The sequence below is a fragment of the Saimiri boliviensis genome, chromosome 16 (assembly GCF_048565385.1).
Source record: "Saimiri boliviensis isolate mSaiBol1 chromosome 16, mSaiBol1.pri, whole genome shotgun sequence".
NCBI classification, from domain to species: Eukaryota; Metazoa; Chordata; class Mammalia; order Primates; family Cebidae; genus Saimiri; species Saimiri boliviensis.
The window spans coordinates 71028862-71043383 of record NC_133464.1 but is presented as its reverse complement, the minus strand read 5'-3'; the positions used below and the strand labels follow the sequence as shown (position 1 = coordinate 71043383).

General features: G+C 35.0%; 1 long non-coding RNA gene across 2 annotated transcripts in view; it reads right to left on the bottom strand.

Moving 5' to 3' along the window:
* Nucleotides 1-14522, bottom strand: part of LOC141581655 (uncharacterized) — a 312920-nt gene that overhangs the window by 187672 nt on the left and 110726 nt on the right. The gene's annotated exons all lie outside the window — the stretch shown is intronic.

The window sequence follows — 14522 nt, the reverse complement described above, 5'->3', positions numbered from 1 at the left end:
GGGGACTGTTAAAAACTCTGATTTATACCCATTCATTCAGAAACACAAGTAACAAACTGGACTTGTGATTGGCATCTGAAGTGGAGGGCAATCTTATAAGGCTGAAGCCTTAAGCTGTGGGATCTGAGGTTACTCAAAAGAGATAATGACAAAACTCAGTTAAATTGTAGGGCATCTGGTGCCATAAAATTGTACCATCTGAGGAAAAATACCTACGTATCTGTTCACAGAAACATCCTGCACTGAATACGAATTTAGAAAAAAAGTTTGTGGGTTTTTCTCTATACAATCATAGTTATTAAAATTGTTTAAATATTTTAATTATAAAATCATTAAATACATGAGATTATCAAGGAATAAAAGCTACCATATCTTGTAAATATATGCAGATAAATATTTGATGATAATGATCACTCGTTTATGGTTTAAGAAATGAATCTGAACAAATCAAGAGTATTAAAAAATCTCCTTGCCTAATACTTATGAAATACCTGCAAAAACATTAAGCATAGTAATTATCACAGCCTCAGTTTAAACTTGTTCTAAAAATCCTAGCTAATATATTCAATGACATAAAAGGAAAAAAAAATTAAAAATTTCAGAGAAGCATAAACTATCCTTATTTCAAAATAATACAACTCTTCACAAAGAAAATCCAGCAGGCTTAAAATAAAAATCTTTAGAATTTAAGACAAATTTTAGAACACACATTTGCTAGACATGAGGTCACTAGACAATAAAACATTTATACTGAAATCAATAGTATTCCTTTATGTCAACAACAATCAAAGAGTAACAATAATTTATTAAAGATAACATTTGTAATAGTAACAAAACTTGTTAGAAATCTAGTAAAAAATCTTAAGACCAGAGTGCTAGTGTTACAGGGGAAGAAAACAAAGAAGGAGGTTATAAAGAGATCCTCTTTCAAAGTATGTCAGAATATGGACCTGAATACTCACCAGTTTTAGACAGAAAAAAGAAAATGTGTTTCATATATACCACAGAAAACTACGTAGTCATAAAAAGAATGAGATAATGTTCTTTGCAGCAACACAGATAGAGCTAGAGGCCAAGATTCTTAGCAAAGTAATGCAGAAACAGAAAACCAAATACCACGTATTCTCACTTATAAGTGGGAGCTAAATAATGAGAACACATGGACACAAAGATGGGAACAAAAGACACTAGGGCCTACATAAGGAGGTTTAGGATAGGAGGAAGGAAAGGATAAAAAAAATACCAGTTGGGTACTATGCTTATTACCTGGGTGACAGAATAATCTGAACACCAAACCCCTAGCACAAAAGTTAACCTACAAACAAACCTGAACATCTACCCCTGTACTTATAAGTTAAAATAAATAAATAAATCTTATTTGAATGAGAAAAATATGTCACAACAGATGTACAAATCAGCAGAAAGATATCTGCTTATTAGCAAAGCATGGAGAGTTATCACTGATAGAAACAGAAAATTCATGTTATTAATGAAAAAATCGGTTCCAAACATATAATGTCGTTAGGTTTAAAATCAAATTGTCGGAGGAGGATCTAAGATAGCCGAATAGTAACAGCTCTGGAGTGCAGTTCCCAGAAAGAAAAACACAGAGGGGAATCTATGAAAAAAGGCAGCAGCACATCAGGAACTTTTAAATAAAGCCCTACTTCCTAGGACAGAGCACCTGGGAAAAGAGTCAGTTATAAGTTCCACTGCAGCAGACTTAAATGTGCCATCCCTTCAGCTCTGCATGGAACAGTGGAGCTACCAGCACAGCACTTGAGATCCTATAAGGGACAGATTGTCTCCTTAAGAAGCTCCCTGACGGCCATATATGCAGAGATACCTCATAAAGGAGAGCTCAGGCTGATATCAGGCAGGTACCCTTCTGAGACAAAGATAACAGAAGAGGAAACCGGCAGCAACCCTTACTGTTCTGCAGGCCCTGAGTGTGATTCCCCAGGCAAGCAGGGTCTGGAGTGGACCTCCAGCAGTCCTACAGCAGAGAGGCCTGACTGTTAGAAGGAAAACTAAGAAATAGAAAGAAATAGCTTCAACAGCAACAAAAAGGATATCCACTCAGACACCCCATCCAAAACACCAACTACAAAGACCACAGTTAGATAAAGCCACTATGATAGGAAGAAACCAACACAAAAAGGATGAAAACACCAAAAACCAAAATGCCTCTCCTCCTCCAAAGATGACAACTCCTCACAAGCTAGGGATCAAAGATGGATGGAGAATGAATCTGATGAATTGACAGAAACAAGCTTCAGAGGTGGGTAATAACAAACTTGTCAGAGATAAAAGAACACGTGCTAACACAATGCAAAGAAACTAAGAACCATGAGAAAAGGTTTGATGAAATGCTAACTAGAATAACAGCTTAGAGAAGAATATAAATGACTTGATGCAGCTGAAAAACACAACACGAGAGCTTCACAAACTATACACGTTTCAATAGCTGAATCGACCAAGCAGAAGAAAGGATATCAGAGATTGAAGATCAACTCAACGAAATAAAACAAGAAGGCGAGTTTAGAGAAAAAGGAGTAAAAAGAAATGAACAAAATCTCCAAGAAATATGGGATTATGTGGAAGAACCTAATCTACGTTTGATAGGTGTACCTGAATGTGATGGAGAGAATGAATCCAAGCTGGAAAACACTCCTCAGGATATTATCCAGGAGAACTTCCCCAACATAGCAAGGCAGGCCAAGGTTCAAGTACAGGAAATGCAGAGAACACCACAAAGATATTCCTCAAGAGTAGCAACCCCAAAGCACATAATCTTCATTCACCAGGGTTGAATGAAGGAAAAATTGCTTAGGGCAGTCAGAGAGAAAAGTTGGGTTACCCACAAAGGGAAGCCCATCAGACTCATAGCGGATCACTAGGCAGAAATCTTACAAGCCAGAAGAGAGTAGGGGCCTATATTCAGCATTCTTAAAGAAAAGAACTTCCAACCTAGAATTTCATATCCAGCCAAATAAAGCTTCATAGTGAAGGAGAAATAAAATCTTTTATGAATAAGAAATTGCTGAGAGATTTTGTCACCACCAGGTCTACCCTACAAGAGCTCCCGGAAGAAGCACTAAACAAGGAAAGGAACAACCAGTACCAGCCACTCCAAAAACATATCAAATGCTGAACACCATCGACACACCGAAGAAAATGCATCAATTAACAGGCAAATCATCCAGCTAGTGTCAAAATGGCCGGATCAAATTCACAAATAACAGTATTAACCTTAAATGTAAAGGGGCTAAATGCCCCAATCAAAAGATAGAGACTGGCAAATTGGATAAAAAGTCAAGACTGATTTTTGTGCTGTATTCAGGAAATCATCTCGTATGCAAGGACACATATAGTCTCAAAATAAAGGGATGGAGGAAAATTTATCAAGCAAATGGAGAGCAAAACAAAGCATGGGTTGCAATCCTAGTCTCTGATAAAATGGACTTTAAACCACCAAAAATCAAAAGAGACTAAGAAGGGCATCACATAATGGTAAAAGGATCAATGCAACAAGAAGAGCTAATGATACTAAACATATATGCACCCAATACAGGAGCACCTAGGTACATAAAGCAAGTTATTAGTGACCTACAAAGACACTTAGACTCACACACAATAATAGTGGGGGACTTTAACGCTCCGCTGTAAATGTTAGACAGATCAATAAGACAGAAAATTAACAATGATATTCAGGACTTGAACTCAGAACTGGACCAAGCAGATCTAATAGACATGTACAGAAATCTTCACCCCAAATCCACAGAATACACATTCTTCTCAGCATCACATTGCACTTACTCCAAAACTGACCATATAATTGGAAGTAAATCACTCCTTAGCAAATGCAAAAGAACAAAACTCATAACAAACAGTCTTTCAGACCACAGGGCAATCAAATTAGAACTCAGGATTAAAAAACTAACTCAGAACCACAAAACTTCATGGAAACTAAACAACTGGATCCTGAAATGTCAACTGTATAAACAATGAAATGAAGGCAGAAATAAAGATGTTCTTTGAAACCAACAAGAACGAAGACACAACGTACCAGAATCTCTGGGACACATTAAAAGTAGTGTCTAGAGGAAAATTTACAGCAATAAATGTCCACATGAGAAGCAAGGAAAGATCAAAAATCAACACTCTGTCATCAAAATTCAAAGAGCTAGAGGAGTAAGATTAAAAAAAAAAAAAACTCAAAAGTTAGCAGAGGATAAGAAATAACTAAGATCAGAGCAGAACTGAAGGAGATAGAGACACAAAAAAAAAACCCTTCAAAAAAATCAATAAATGAAGGAGCTGGTGTTTTGAAAAGATCAACAAAACACACCGCTAGCCATATTAATAAAAAAGAAAAGGGAGAAGAATCAAATAGATGCAATAAAAAACGATAAAGGGGGCATCACCATTGATACCAAAGAAATATAAAATATCATCAGAGATTACTACAAACAACTCTATGCACATAAACCAGTAAACCTGGAAGAAATGGATAAATTCCTAGACACTTGTACCCTCCCAACCCTAAACCAGGAAGAAGTTGAAACCTTTAACAGACCAATAACAAGGGCTGAAGTTGAGGCAGCAATTAATAGCCTACCAGCCAAAAAAAGTGTAGGTCCAAATGGGTTCACAGCCGAATTCTACCAGACTTACAAAGAGGAGCTGGTACCATTCCTTATGAAACTATTCCAAACAATACAAAAAGAGATAATCCTTCCCAAATCATTTTATGAGACCAACATCAACCTGATACCAAAACCCGGCAGAGACGCAACAAAAAAAAGAAAACTTCAGGCCAATATCCATGACAAACATAGATGCAAAAATCTTCAATAAAATATTGGTAAACCAATTGCAACAGCACATCAAAAAGCTTATCCATCACAATCAAGTAGGCTTCATCCCGGGGATGCAAGGCAGGTTCAACATATGCAAGTCTATAAATGTAATCCACCACATAAACAGAACCAAAGACAAAAACCACTTGATTATCTCAATAGATGCAAAGAAGGAATTCAACAAAATTTGATAGCCTTTTAGGCTAAAAACTCTCATTAAACTAGGTATTGAAGGAACATATCTTGAAACAATAAAAGCTATTTATGACAAACCTACAGCCAATATCATACTGAATCGGCAAAAACTAGAAGCATTTCCTTTGAAATCTGGCACTAGGCAAGGATGCCCTCTCTCACCACTCCTATTCAATATAGTTTTGGAAGTTCTAGCCAGAGCAATTAGGCAAGAAAAAAAAAAAATAAATAAAGGATATTCAATTAGGAAAAGTGGAAGCCAAATTATCTCTATTTGCAGATGATGTGATTATATATTTAGAAGACCCTTTCATCTCAGCCCCAAATCTCCTTAAAGTGATAAGCAACTTCCTCAAAGTCTCAGCATAAAAAATCAATGTGCAGAAACCACAAGCATTTCTATACACCAGTAACAGACTAAAAGAGAGCCAAAACACGAGCAAACTTCCATTCAGAATTGCTGCAAAGAGAATAAAATACCTAGGAATACAACTAACAAAAGATGTAAAGGACCTCTTCAAGGAGAATTACAAAAATTTCTTTTGAGCCATGGCTCAAAGAAATAAGAGAGGACACAAACAGATGGAGAAATGCTCCATGCTCATGGTTAGCAAAAATAAATATTGTGAAAATGGTCATACTACCCAAAGTAATTTATGGATTCAATGCTATCCCTATCAAGCTACCAATGGCCCTCTTCACAGAACTGGAAAAAACCACCTTAAACTTCATATGGACCCAAAAGAGAGCCCGCATAGCTAAGACAATCCTAAGAAAAAAAACAAAACAAAACAAAACAAAAACAAAAAAAAAAAACAAAGCTGGAGGCATCAGGCTACCTGATTTCAAACTATACTACAAGGCTATAGTAATCAAAACAGCATAGTAGCATGGTACTGGTACCAAAACAGAGATAAAGACCAATGGAACAGAACAGAGGCCTGGGAGGCAATGCCACACATCTACAACCATCTGATCTTTGACAAAACTGGCAATAACAAGCAATGGGGAAAGGATTCCCTGTTTAATAAATGGTGTTGGGAAAACTGGCTAGCAGTGTGCAGAAAGCAGAAATGGGACCTCTTCCTGACACCTTACACTAAAATTAACTCCAAATGGATTAAAGACTTAAACATAAGACCTAACACCATAAAAACCATAGAAGAAAACCTAGACAAAACTATCCAGGACATAGGCACAGGCAAGGACTTCATGACTAAAACACCAAAAGCATTGGCAACAAAAGCCAAAATAGACAAATGGGACCTAATTAAACTCCAGAGCTTCTGTACAGCAAAAGAAACAATCACTAGAGTGAACCAGCAACCAACAGAATGGGAAAAAATTTTTTTGCAATCTACCCATCAGACAAAGGGCTAATATACAGAATCTACAAAGAACTAAAACAGATTTACAAGAAAAAAACCCATCCAAGTGGGCAAAGTATATGAACAGACACTTTTCAAAAGAAGACATATATGAGGCCAACAAACATATGAAAAAATGTTCATCACTGATTATTAGAGAAATGCAAATCAAAACTACATTGAGATACCAACCATCTCACACCAGTTCAAATTGAGATCATTAAAAAATCTGGCCAGAACAGATGCTGGAGAGGATGTGGAGAAATAACACTTTTACACTGTCGGTGGGAGGGTAAATTAGTACAACCATTGTGGAAGACAGTGTGGCACTTCCTCAAGGACCTAGAAATAGAAATTCCATTTGACCCCCCAATCGCATTACTGGGTATATACCCAAAGGATTATAAATCTTTCTATTATAAAGACACATGCACATGTATGTTTATAGTGGCACTGTTTACAATAGCAAAGACCTGGAATCAACCCAAATGCCCATTGACAATAGACTGGACAAGGAAAATGTGGTACATATACACCATGGAATGCTATGCAGCTGTAAAAAATGATGAGTTTGTGTCCTTTGTAGGGACATGGATGAATCTGGAAGCCATCATTCTCAGTAAACTTACACAAAAACAGAAAATCAAACATGGCATGTTCTCACTCATAGGCAGGTGATAAACAATGAGAACACGTGGACACAGGGAGGGAAGCATCACACACTGGGGTCTGTTGGCAGGGGGGCCAAGGGAGGGACAGTGGGGTGGTGGTGAGGTTGGGGAAGAATAACGTGGGAAGAAATGCCAGAGGTAGGTGGCAGGGGGATGGAGGCAGCAAGCTACATTGCCATGTGTACCTATGCAACAATCCTGCATGATCTGCACATGTACCCCAGAACCTAAAGCACAATTTAAAAAAAGAAGAAGAAGACAAGTCTTTGTATTGTTAAACCATAAAACTAATCTTTTTTTTTTTTTTTTTTTTTTTTTTTTTGAGACGGAGTTTCGCTCTTGTTACCCAGGCTGGAGTGCAATGGCGCGATCTCGGCTCACCGCAACCTCCGCCTCCTGGGTTCAGGCAATTCTCCTGCCTCAGCCTCCTGAGTAGCTGGGATTACAGGCACGTGCCACCATGCTCAGCTAATTTTTTGTATTTTTAGTAGAGACGGGGTTTCACCATATTGACCAGGTTGGTCTCGATATCTCGACCTTGTGATCCACCCGCCTCAGCCTCCCAAAGCATAAAACTAATCTTTGTTCATCCTTAATTCTAAATGCAAAATCATAGAGAAATAAAAAGAAATAAGGCAAAAAATTTAGTTACTTTAAAAATATCAAAAACATTTAAAGCCAAAAATAACATTAAAGGATTTCTTAACCATGATCACAAAATAATAACTTATTTGGAATATATTAACTAATTTCAGCATAAATTTTTCTTTAAAAGTTTACAAGGAATATCAAGAAACTAAGTATTACTGATAATTTAGTATATCTCAAAAAATTCTCACTCGCAATGTAACTTTTGGTATTATTATGGAGTAGATTAGACATGCAAACATGTTTAAAGTTTAAGTTTCATTTTTATTCTTAAAATAACAGACAATATAAACTTGTCTAAGACAAATTTTATTCTATACTGTTATATTTTTAACAATCTGATTCATTTTTTAAAATACAATAGGGAAAATGAGGCAGTTTATAATAGTTAGAAAATGAAGCTTCCTTCCAAAACTGAGTATATATGACAAAGAAAAATGAAAAAATGTACCCCTAGCTTTTGCTCTGTAAATGAAAAGAGTAATTGAAAGAAAATACTGCTTATAAACTAATTACATACTTTTCAGAGATACCATTTTTTAAAAAGTATAAGACCCATCTGGCTTGACATTTGCAAAATTCCTATAATTAAAGAGAAGGAAATAAACAGAGTGGAAGTTATTTGAGGTTTTGGTACACTTTACTAACTTTTCTATGCTTCAACTATAGGAGTCTATAGAAATTATACTTTGCTGAAACTTAAGGTGTAAAACTTTATGGGCCAAATGATGATTGCTTGACTTTTAGCCGGCCTAACACAACTTTGGTGTATACCATGGCTATAAACCTGACTGTATATTTGTCTCTCTTTTAGCTCAATGAGTCAAACAGGGCTAAAGTCAGACAATTGTATATCTTTAACAATTAAACTGCAAATAGAACTATTTTAGCTAATTTAATCTGAATCATTATTTCATTTGAAATATGTTTTAACTGACAAAACACATATTTCATGTGCTATTCTAGGTGCTAATATATAGCATGGATGGTTACAGTGAGATTCTTGCTTTCATTAAGTATATTTAATAATTATTTCAAAGTTGTGGTACAAAGCACAGAAAGAGAGACTCAAATTCCAGGATCAAGTCAAAATAGAGGTTTTTAGCACCTTCCTTCTGTCTCAGAAGAGATATATAATTGTCCTCCTAATTTTCCATTTAGTTTAAGCCAGTTAATGTGCTGAAATAATTCAAAAAAGGTGAGTTCACATTCATTCTCCTTGTTGTTAGAGTTAAAAGAACGACAAACAGGCCAGAGATTTTTGTCTCCTTCTGGCAAACCATAGAAATCCATGTGTGTAGTTTATGAATCACATATAGCATTATTTTAAGTTTTAGGTAAGAGATGCTTATGCAGTTTTTATATATACCTGATAATATTTTAGACATGTTAAAAATATTGGCCCTTTTAAATCTTTTAAAAACACTATAAAGTAGATATGGTTACTGTAAGAATTTTACATACAAAAATACGCAGGCACAGAGATGTTAAGTGCTTTGGCTGAGGACACATTGCCAGCATGCAGCAGAGCTAGGATTTGAATCTACACAGTTGGACTCCAGAGTCCATGTTCTTGACCACTGCAAATGCTACCTATTTAAATGCTACATTTTCAAGGAGCTGTTTCTTGGAAACTCACGTGAACTTCTTGAGGAAATATCAGACTTTTTTTTAGTTACTGGGAAAGAGCCAATTTTTATAATACCTCAAAATTTGCCAAACTGGTAGACAGACCATATTGAGCAAAACTAATTCTGCAACTGTACTTTCTAACTAAAAACGCTATGTGATTCTTTCTTCTGCAAGCCATGGGAATATGTATTTAATAGTTTACTGAGTCTTGGCAAGCCTTGAAAAGCTGTCAAAAACAAAGTATTTACATTCAGAAAAGCAGAGGAAGAATGGCTACAAATAAGTCCTTACATAAAACCAACAAGAACACTAGTAGAAAGTGGTCAAAATTAACTTTTTGAAACTTTTGAAATTAATCAATGGCTTGCGACAACCTCAGGGATATTTATTCAAGAAAAGTTGCAGAACGAAGGTAAGAACAGTGGAGTTTATGATGTTCTGATTTTACCTATTCCCATTCCGAACTCCCTAATTCTATAGTTTCCTTGAAAACTGGTAGCTGCCAATTAAAAAAGAAAATAGATTGCAAACACTAATCTGAAAAACAGTAGTATTACAGGCACTGGAAGGAGCAGATGAGTTTGGACTTCCTAAAGAAGGCCTATTCACAGAGTATTGTTATTACTCAACTCGTTCTCACAGCTCCTTGGAAAAGCTTCATTTGCCAGATGTTATTATTTGACCTGATTTGGAGCTTACTCTGTGGGAAAATCCTATTCTCAGGGAATTTGTTGAAAGATTCAAAGACAGTTGTTTAACATCTCAACTTCCTAAAGCTGAAAATACTAGTTGGTACAAACAAGAGCATGACCAAGATATAAAAGGAAGATCTGTGGAAAAAGATGTCCATGAGAGGCTTTGAAAAGTTCTGACATATTTCTAGTGTTCCAGAAGACAGCACATACATGCAGGGATATACACATACTGAAAAAAAGCATCTGAATCTATTATTGCTGGTTAAAATTGAGGCTTTGCAAAAGCAGACAAAAAAGACTAAGTAGAATTTGGAACTGCTTCATAATAGAAGGTATGTCCTAACACAAACATACAGAATCCCCTTAACAAAAGAAGTTGAGGCTATAATGCTTCAAAGAATCTAATGAAGATTCTGACCATCTCACTCAGATCGTCACTAAAATAATTGAGCAGATACTTCAGCAGCTACACAATACAAGGAATAAAGGATTTTAAAGAATTAACCTAGGAAAGTACCAAGCAAATAAACAGTAGCAACAAAAACAATGACAAGAAAAAAATCAACAGTAATAATCTATAAAGACATGAGGAAATCTGGATTTCGACCCTATAGTACCTAAAATGTCCAGTTTTCAATAAGAAAAATAAAAATATGAGGCAGTAAAAGAAAAATGTTACCAATACACAAAACAAAACAACAACAACAAAAAACAGCAACCAATAGGAATCATTCCTAATGGGTCCCAAGTGTTAGACTTACTAAATAAAGACTTTAAAATCAGTTATTGAAGAGATTAAAAAATGATGTCTAAAAAATAAAGGGAAATATATCAATGATGTCTTACCAAGTAAATAATGTCAATAAAGATAAAGAATATATAAAAAATAACTAAAGAAGAATTCTAATGTGAAAAAATGCAGTATCTAAAGTGAAAAATTCACTAGCAGGATTTAACAGCAGTTCCTCATTGGCAGAATAAACAACCAATGAACTTGAAAATGGGTTAGTTGAGGACAGTCTGCAGAACAAAGATAAAACAAATGAAGAAAAGTAAGCAGAGCCTCAGAGACATGTGAGATATCATTAAGCATCCCAACATACACAGCATATGAGAGCAACAAAAATAAGAGAATAAGGTCAAAATGCAGAATAATATTTGAAAAAAGTATTGATGAAAACTTCTCAAATTTGATTTTAAAAAATTAGCTGGGCATGTTGGGGCATGTCTATAGTCCCAGCTACTCAGGCGGATGATCTGGGAGAATTGCTGGAGCCCAGGAGGTAGAGGCTGCAGTGAGCTGTGATACTGCCACTGCCCTCCAGCCTGGGTGACAGAGACAATCCTAATGTTTTTATTAGCTTTTTTTGTAGCAATAGGGTCTCACTATGTTGCCCAGGCTTGTCTCCAACTCCTGAGTTTAAAGGAGCCTTCTACCTCAGCCTTCCAAATTACTGGAACTACAGGCATAAGGCACTATGCCTGGGGCTGGAAGCACTTTCTAACTCAATTCATGCTATAAGGCCAGAATTATTCTGATAGCAAAGCTATTAAACACACTATAAAAAGAAAAAGCTATTGACCAATATATGCCATATGAACATAGATACAAATATCTTCCACAAAAAAACTAGCAAACTAAGTTCTACAGCATATTAAAAGTACTATACAGCATGACTAAGTAGAATTTATTTCAGAAAAACAAGAATGGTTCGACTTATAGAAATCAATCAAAAACAGTACGCTACATTAAGAGAATTTGTGTTCCAAAATCTTTAAAATATTGCTGCAAGAAATTAACAGATAAATGAAAAGACAACCCATGTTCATGGATTCAAAAATATTTTTAAGATGGCAGTGCTACCCAAAATGATAAAAAATTTAGTGAACTCCTTATCAAAATCACAATGACTTGTTTTTTGCAGAAATGAAAAAGTTGTTTATAATAAAATTCATATGGATTCTCAATTAGAGATTGATTTCTAAACAATCTTGAAAAAGGAAAACAAATTTGGAAGAGTCACGCTTTCCAATTAGGAAACTTACTATAAAGCTACAGTAATTGAAACAATGTGCAACTGGGATTAATATCAACATGTAGATCAATGGAATAACATTAAAATTTTAGGAGAGAAAACATGTATCTATGGTTGATTGATTTCTGACAAGAATACAAAGACCCTTCTGTGGGGGAAAATTGTCTTCTCAATAAATAGTATTAGCAAAATTAGATAACCGCATGAAAATGAGTTATTCTGGACCTCTGTCTCACACTTTGACCAAATATTAACTAAAAATGGATCAACAATCTAAATATAAAAGCCCACATTATAAAACTGATAAGGAATTTTTATTTAAAACATACAAATAACAACAATAATAAAAAACAAAAATACCCCAATTGTAAAATGGGCAATGGATTTGAATAGACAGTTATCCAAAAAAGATATAAGCAGCCAAGAGGGCAGGCTCAGTGTCTCACACCTGTAATCTCAGCACTCTGGGAAGCCCAGGTGGGAGAATCACTTAAGACGAAGGGCTTGAGGCCAGCCTGAGCAGCAACATGGCTAATCCTCATCTCTAAAGAAAAAAAAAAAAAAGTCAGGTATGTTAGTATGTGGTTGTAATTCTAGTTATGCAGAAGGCTGAGACAGGAAGGTTGCTTCAGCCTAGCAGGTTAAGTCTGTAGTAAACTGTGATTGCACCACTGCACTCTAGCCTGGGCAATAAAGTAAAACCTTGTCTCAAAAAAAAAAAAAAAAAAGTGGTCTAGAAGTACATTAAAATATGCACAACATCAATACATTAGGAAAAGGTAAATCTAAACCAAAAAGAGATATCACTTTGTCCCCCATAGAAAGGCTAAAATTAATGTCAGAAACTATCCAAGTGTAGATAAGGATATGGAGAACTTGACACCGTCATACACTGCTTGTGGAAATGTAAAATGGTACAATCACTTTAGAAAATGATTTTCCATAATTTTGAACATCAAGTTATTCTATGACCTGACAATTTCACTGACAGATATACACACAAGAAAACTGAAAAGTATGTCCATGTAAAAACTTGTATATGAAAGCTCATGTGAGCATGTGAGCATTACAAATAATAATATCATCATAAAACAACTCAAATGCTTATCAAGTGATGAATGAGTAAACAATTGTTGTATAGTATACCCACAGAATGGAATATTCTTCTACAATAAAAATAAAGTACTGATACATGTTACAGTATGGATGAAACTTGAAAGAAGTTAGTCAGCTAGGTGCAGTAGCCCACACCTGTAACCCCAGTATTCTGGGGGATTGCTTGAACCAAAAAGTCTGAGCTCATCAACCTGGGCAACATAGCGTGACCCCATCTCTATTAAAAATAAAAATAAAAATAAAGAAGCTAGTCACAAGATACCACATATTTTATAATTCTATTTATGTAAAATGTCCAATAAAAGAAAATCTAAAGACTGAAAATAGATTAGTGGTTCCCTAAGACTGAGGAGAGGGTATAATGGGTGACTACTAAAGGGAGTGAGTTTTGTTTAGGGGAATGACAAAAATGTTCTAACATCAGATTATGGAGATGGTTGCCTGACTCTGTGAATATTCTAAAAATTATTTCATTTTACACTTTAAATAGGTGAATTTTATGGTACTTAAATGGTATCCCCCAAAAAATCTATTTTTAAAAGCTTATTTCTTCAGCTTTTACATTTTATTATCAGAATTTATCTTACTGTAAGGAAAGTCCATGAAAAGAAATTAATACCCAGAATATATAAAGAACTTTCACAACTCAACAACGACCCAATTAAAAAGTGGTAAATGATTTAAACAGACCAAATAAGATATACAAATGACCAATAAACACATAGAGAAATGTTCAACATCGTTAATCATTAAAAAAAATGCCAACTCAAAACCACAATAAGATTGCACTTTATCTCCATTACAACAGCTATTATCAAAATATAAATTAAAATTTAAATAAAAACAAAATATAAAATGTTGTTGAAGATGTAGAAAAACTGCTAATGGGAATGTAAAATGGTACAGCCACTATGAAAAACAGTTTCACAGTTCCTCACAAAGTTAAACACAAAATTGCTATATAATCCGGTAATTCCACTTCTAGGTATGTACTCAAAGGAATTACAAGCAAAGACTGAAAAACATATTTGTACACCAATGTTCATAGTAGCATTATTCACAATAGCCAAATGCTGAAAACAACCCAATTTTCCCTCAATGGTTTAACAGTAAATAAAATGTGACACATATATACAATGGAATATTACTCAGCAATAAAAACAAATGAGGTTCTAATACATGCTACAACACAGTAGAGCCTTGAAGAGATTATGCTAAGTGAAATAAGACAGATACAAAAAGACAAATATTGTATTATTTCCCTTACATGAAGTATCTAGAACACAAATTTATAGAGACA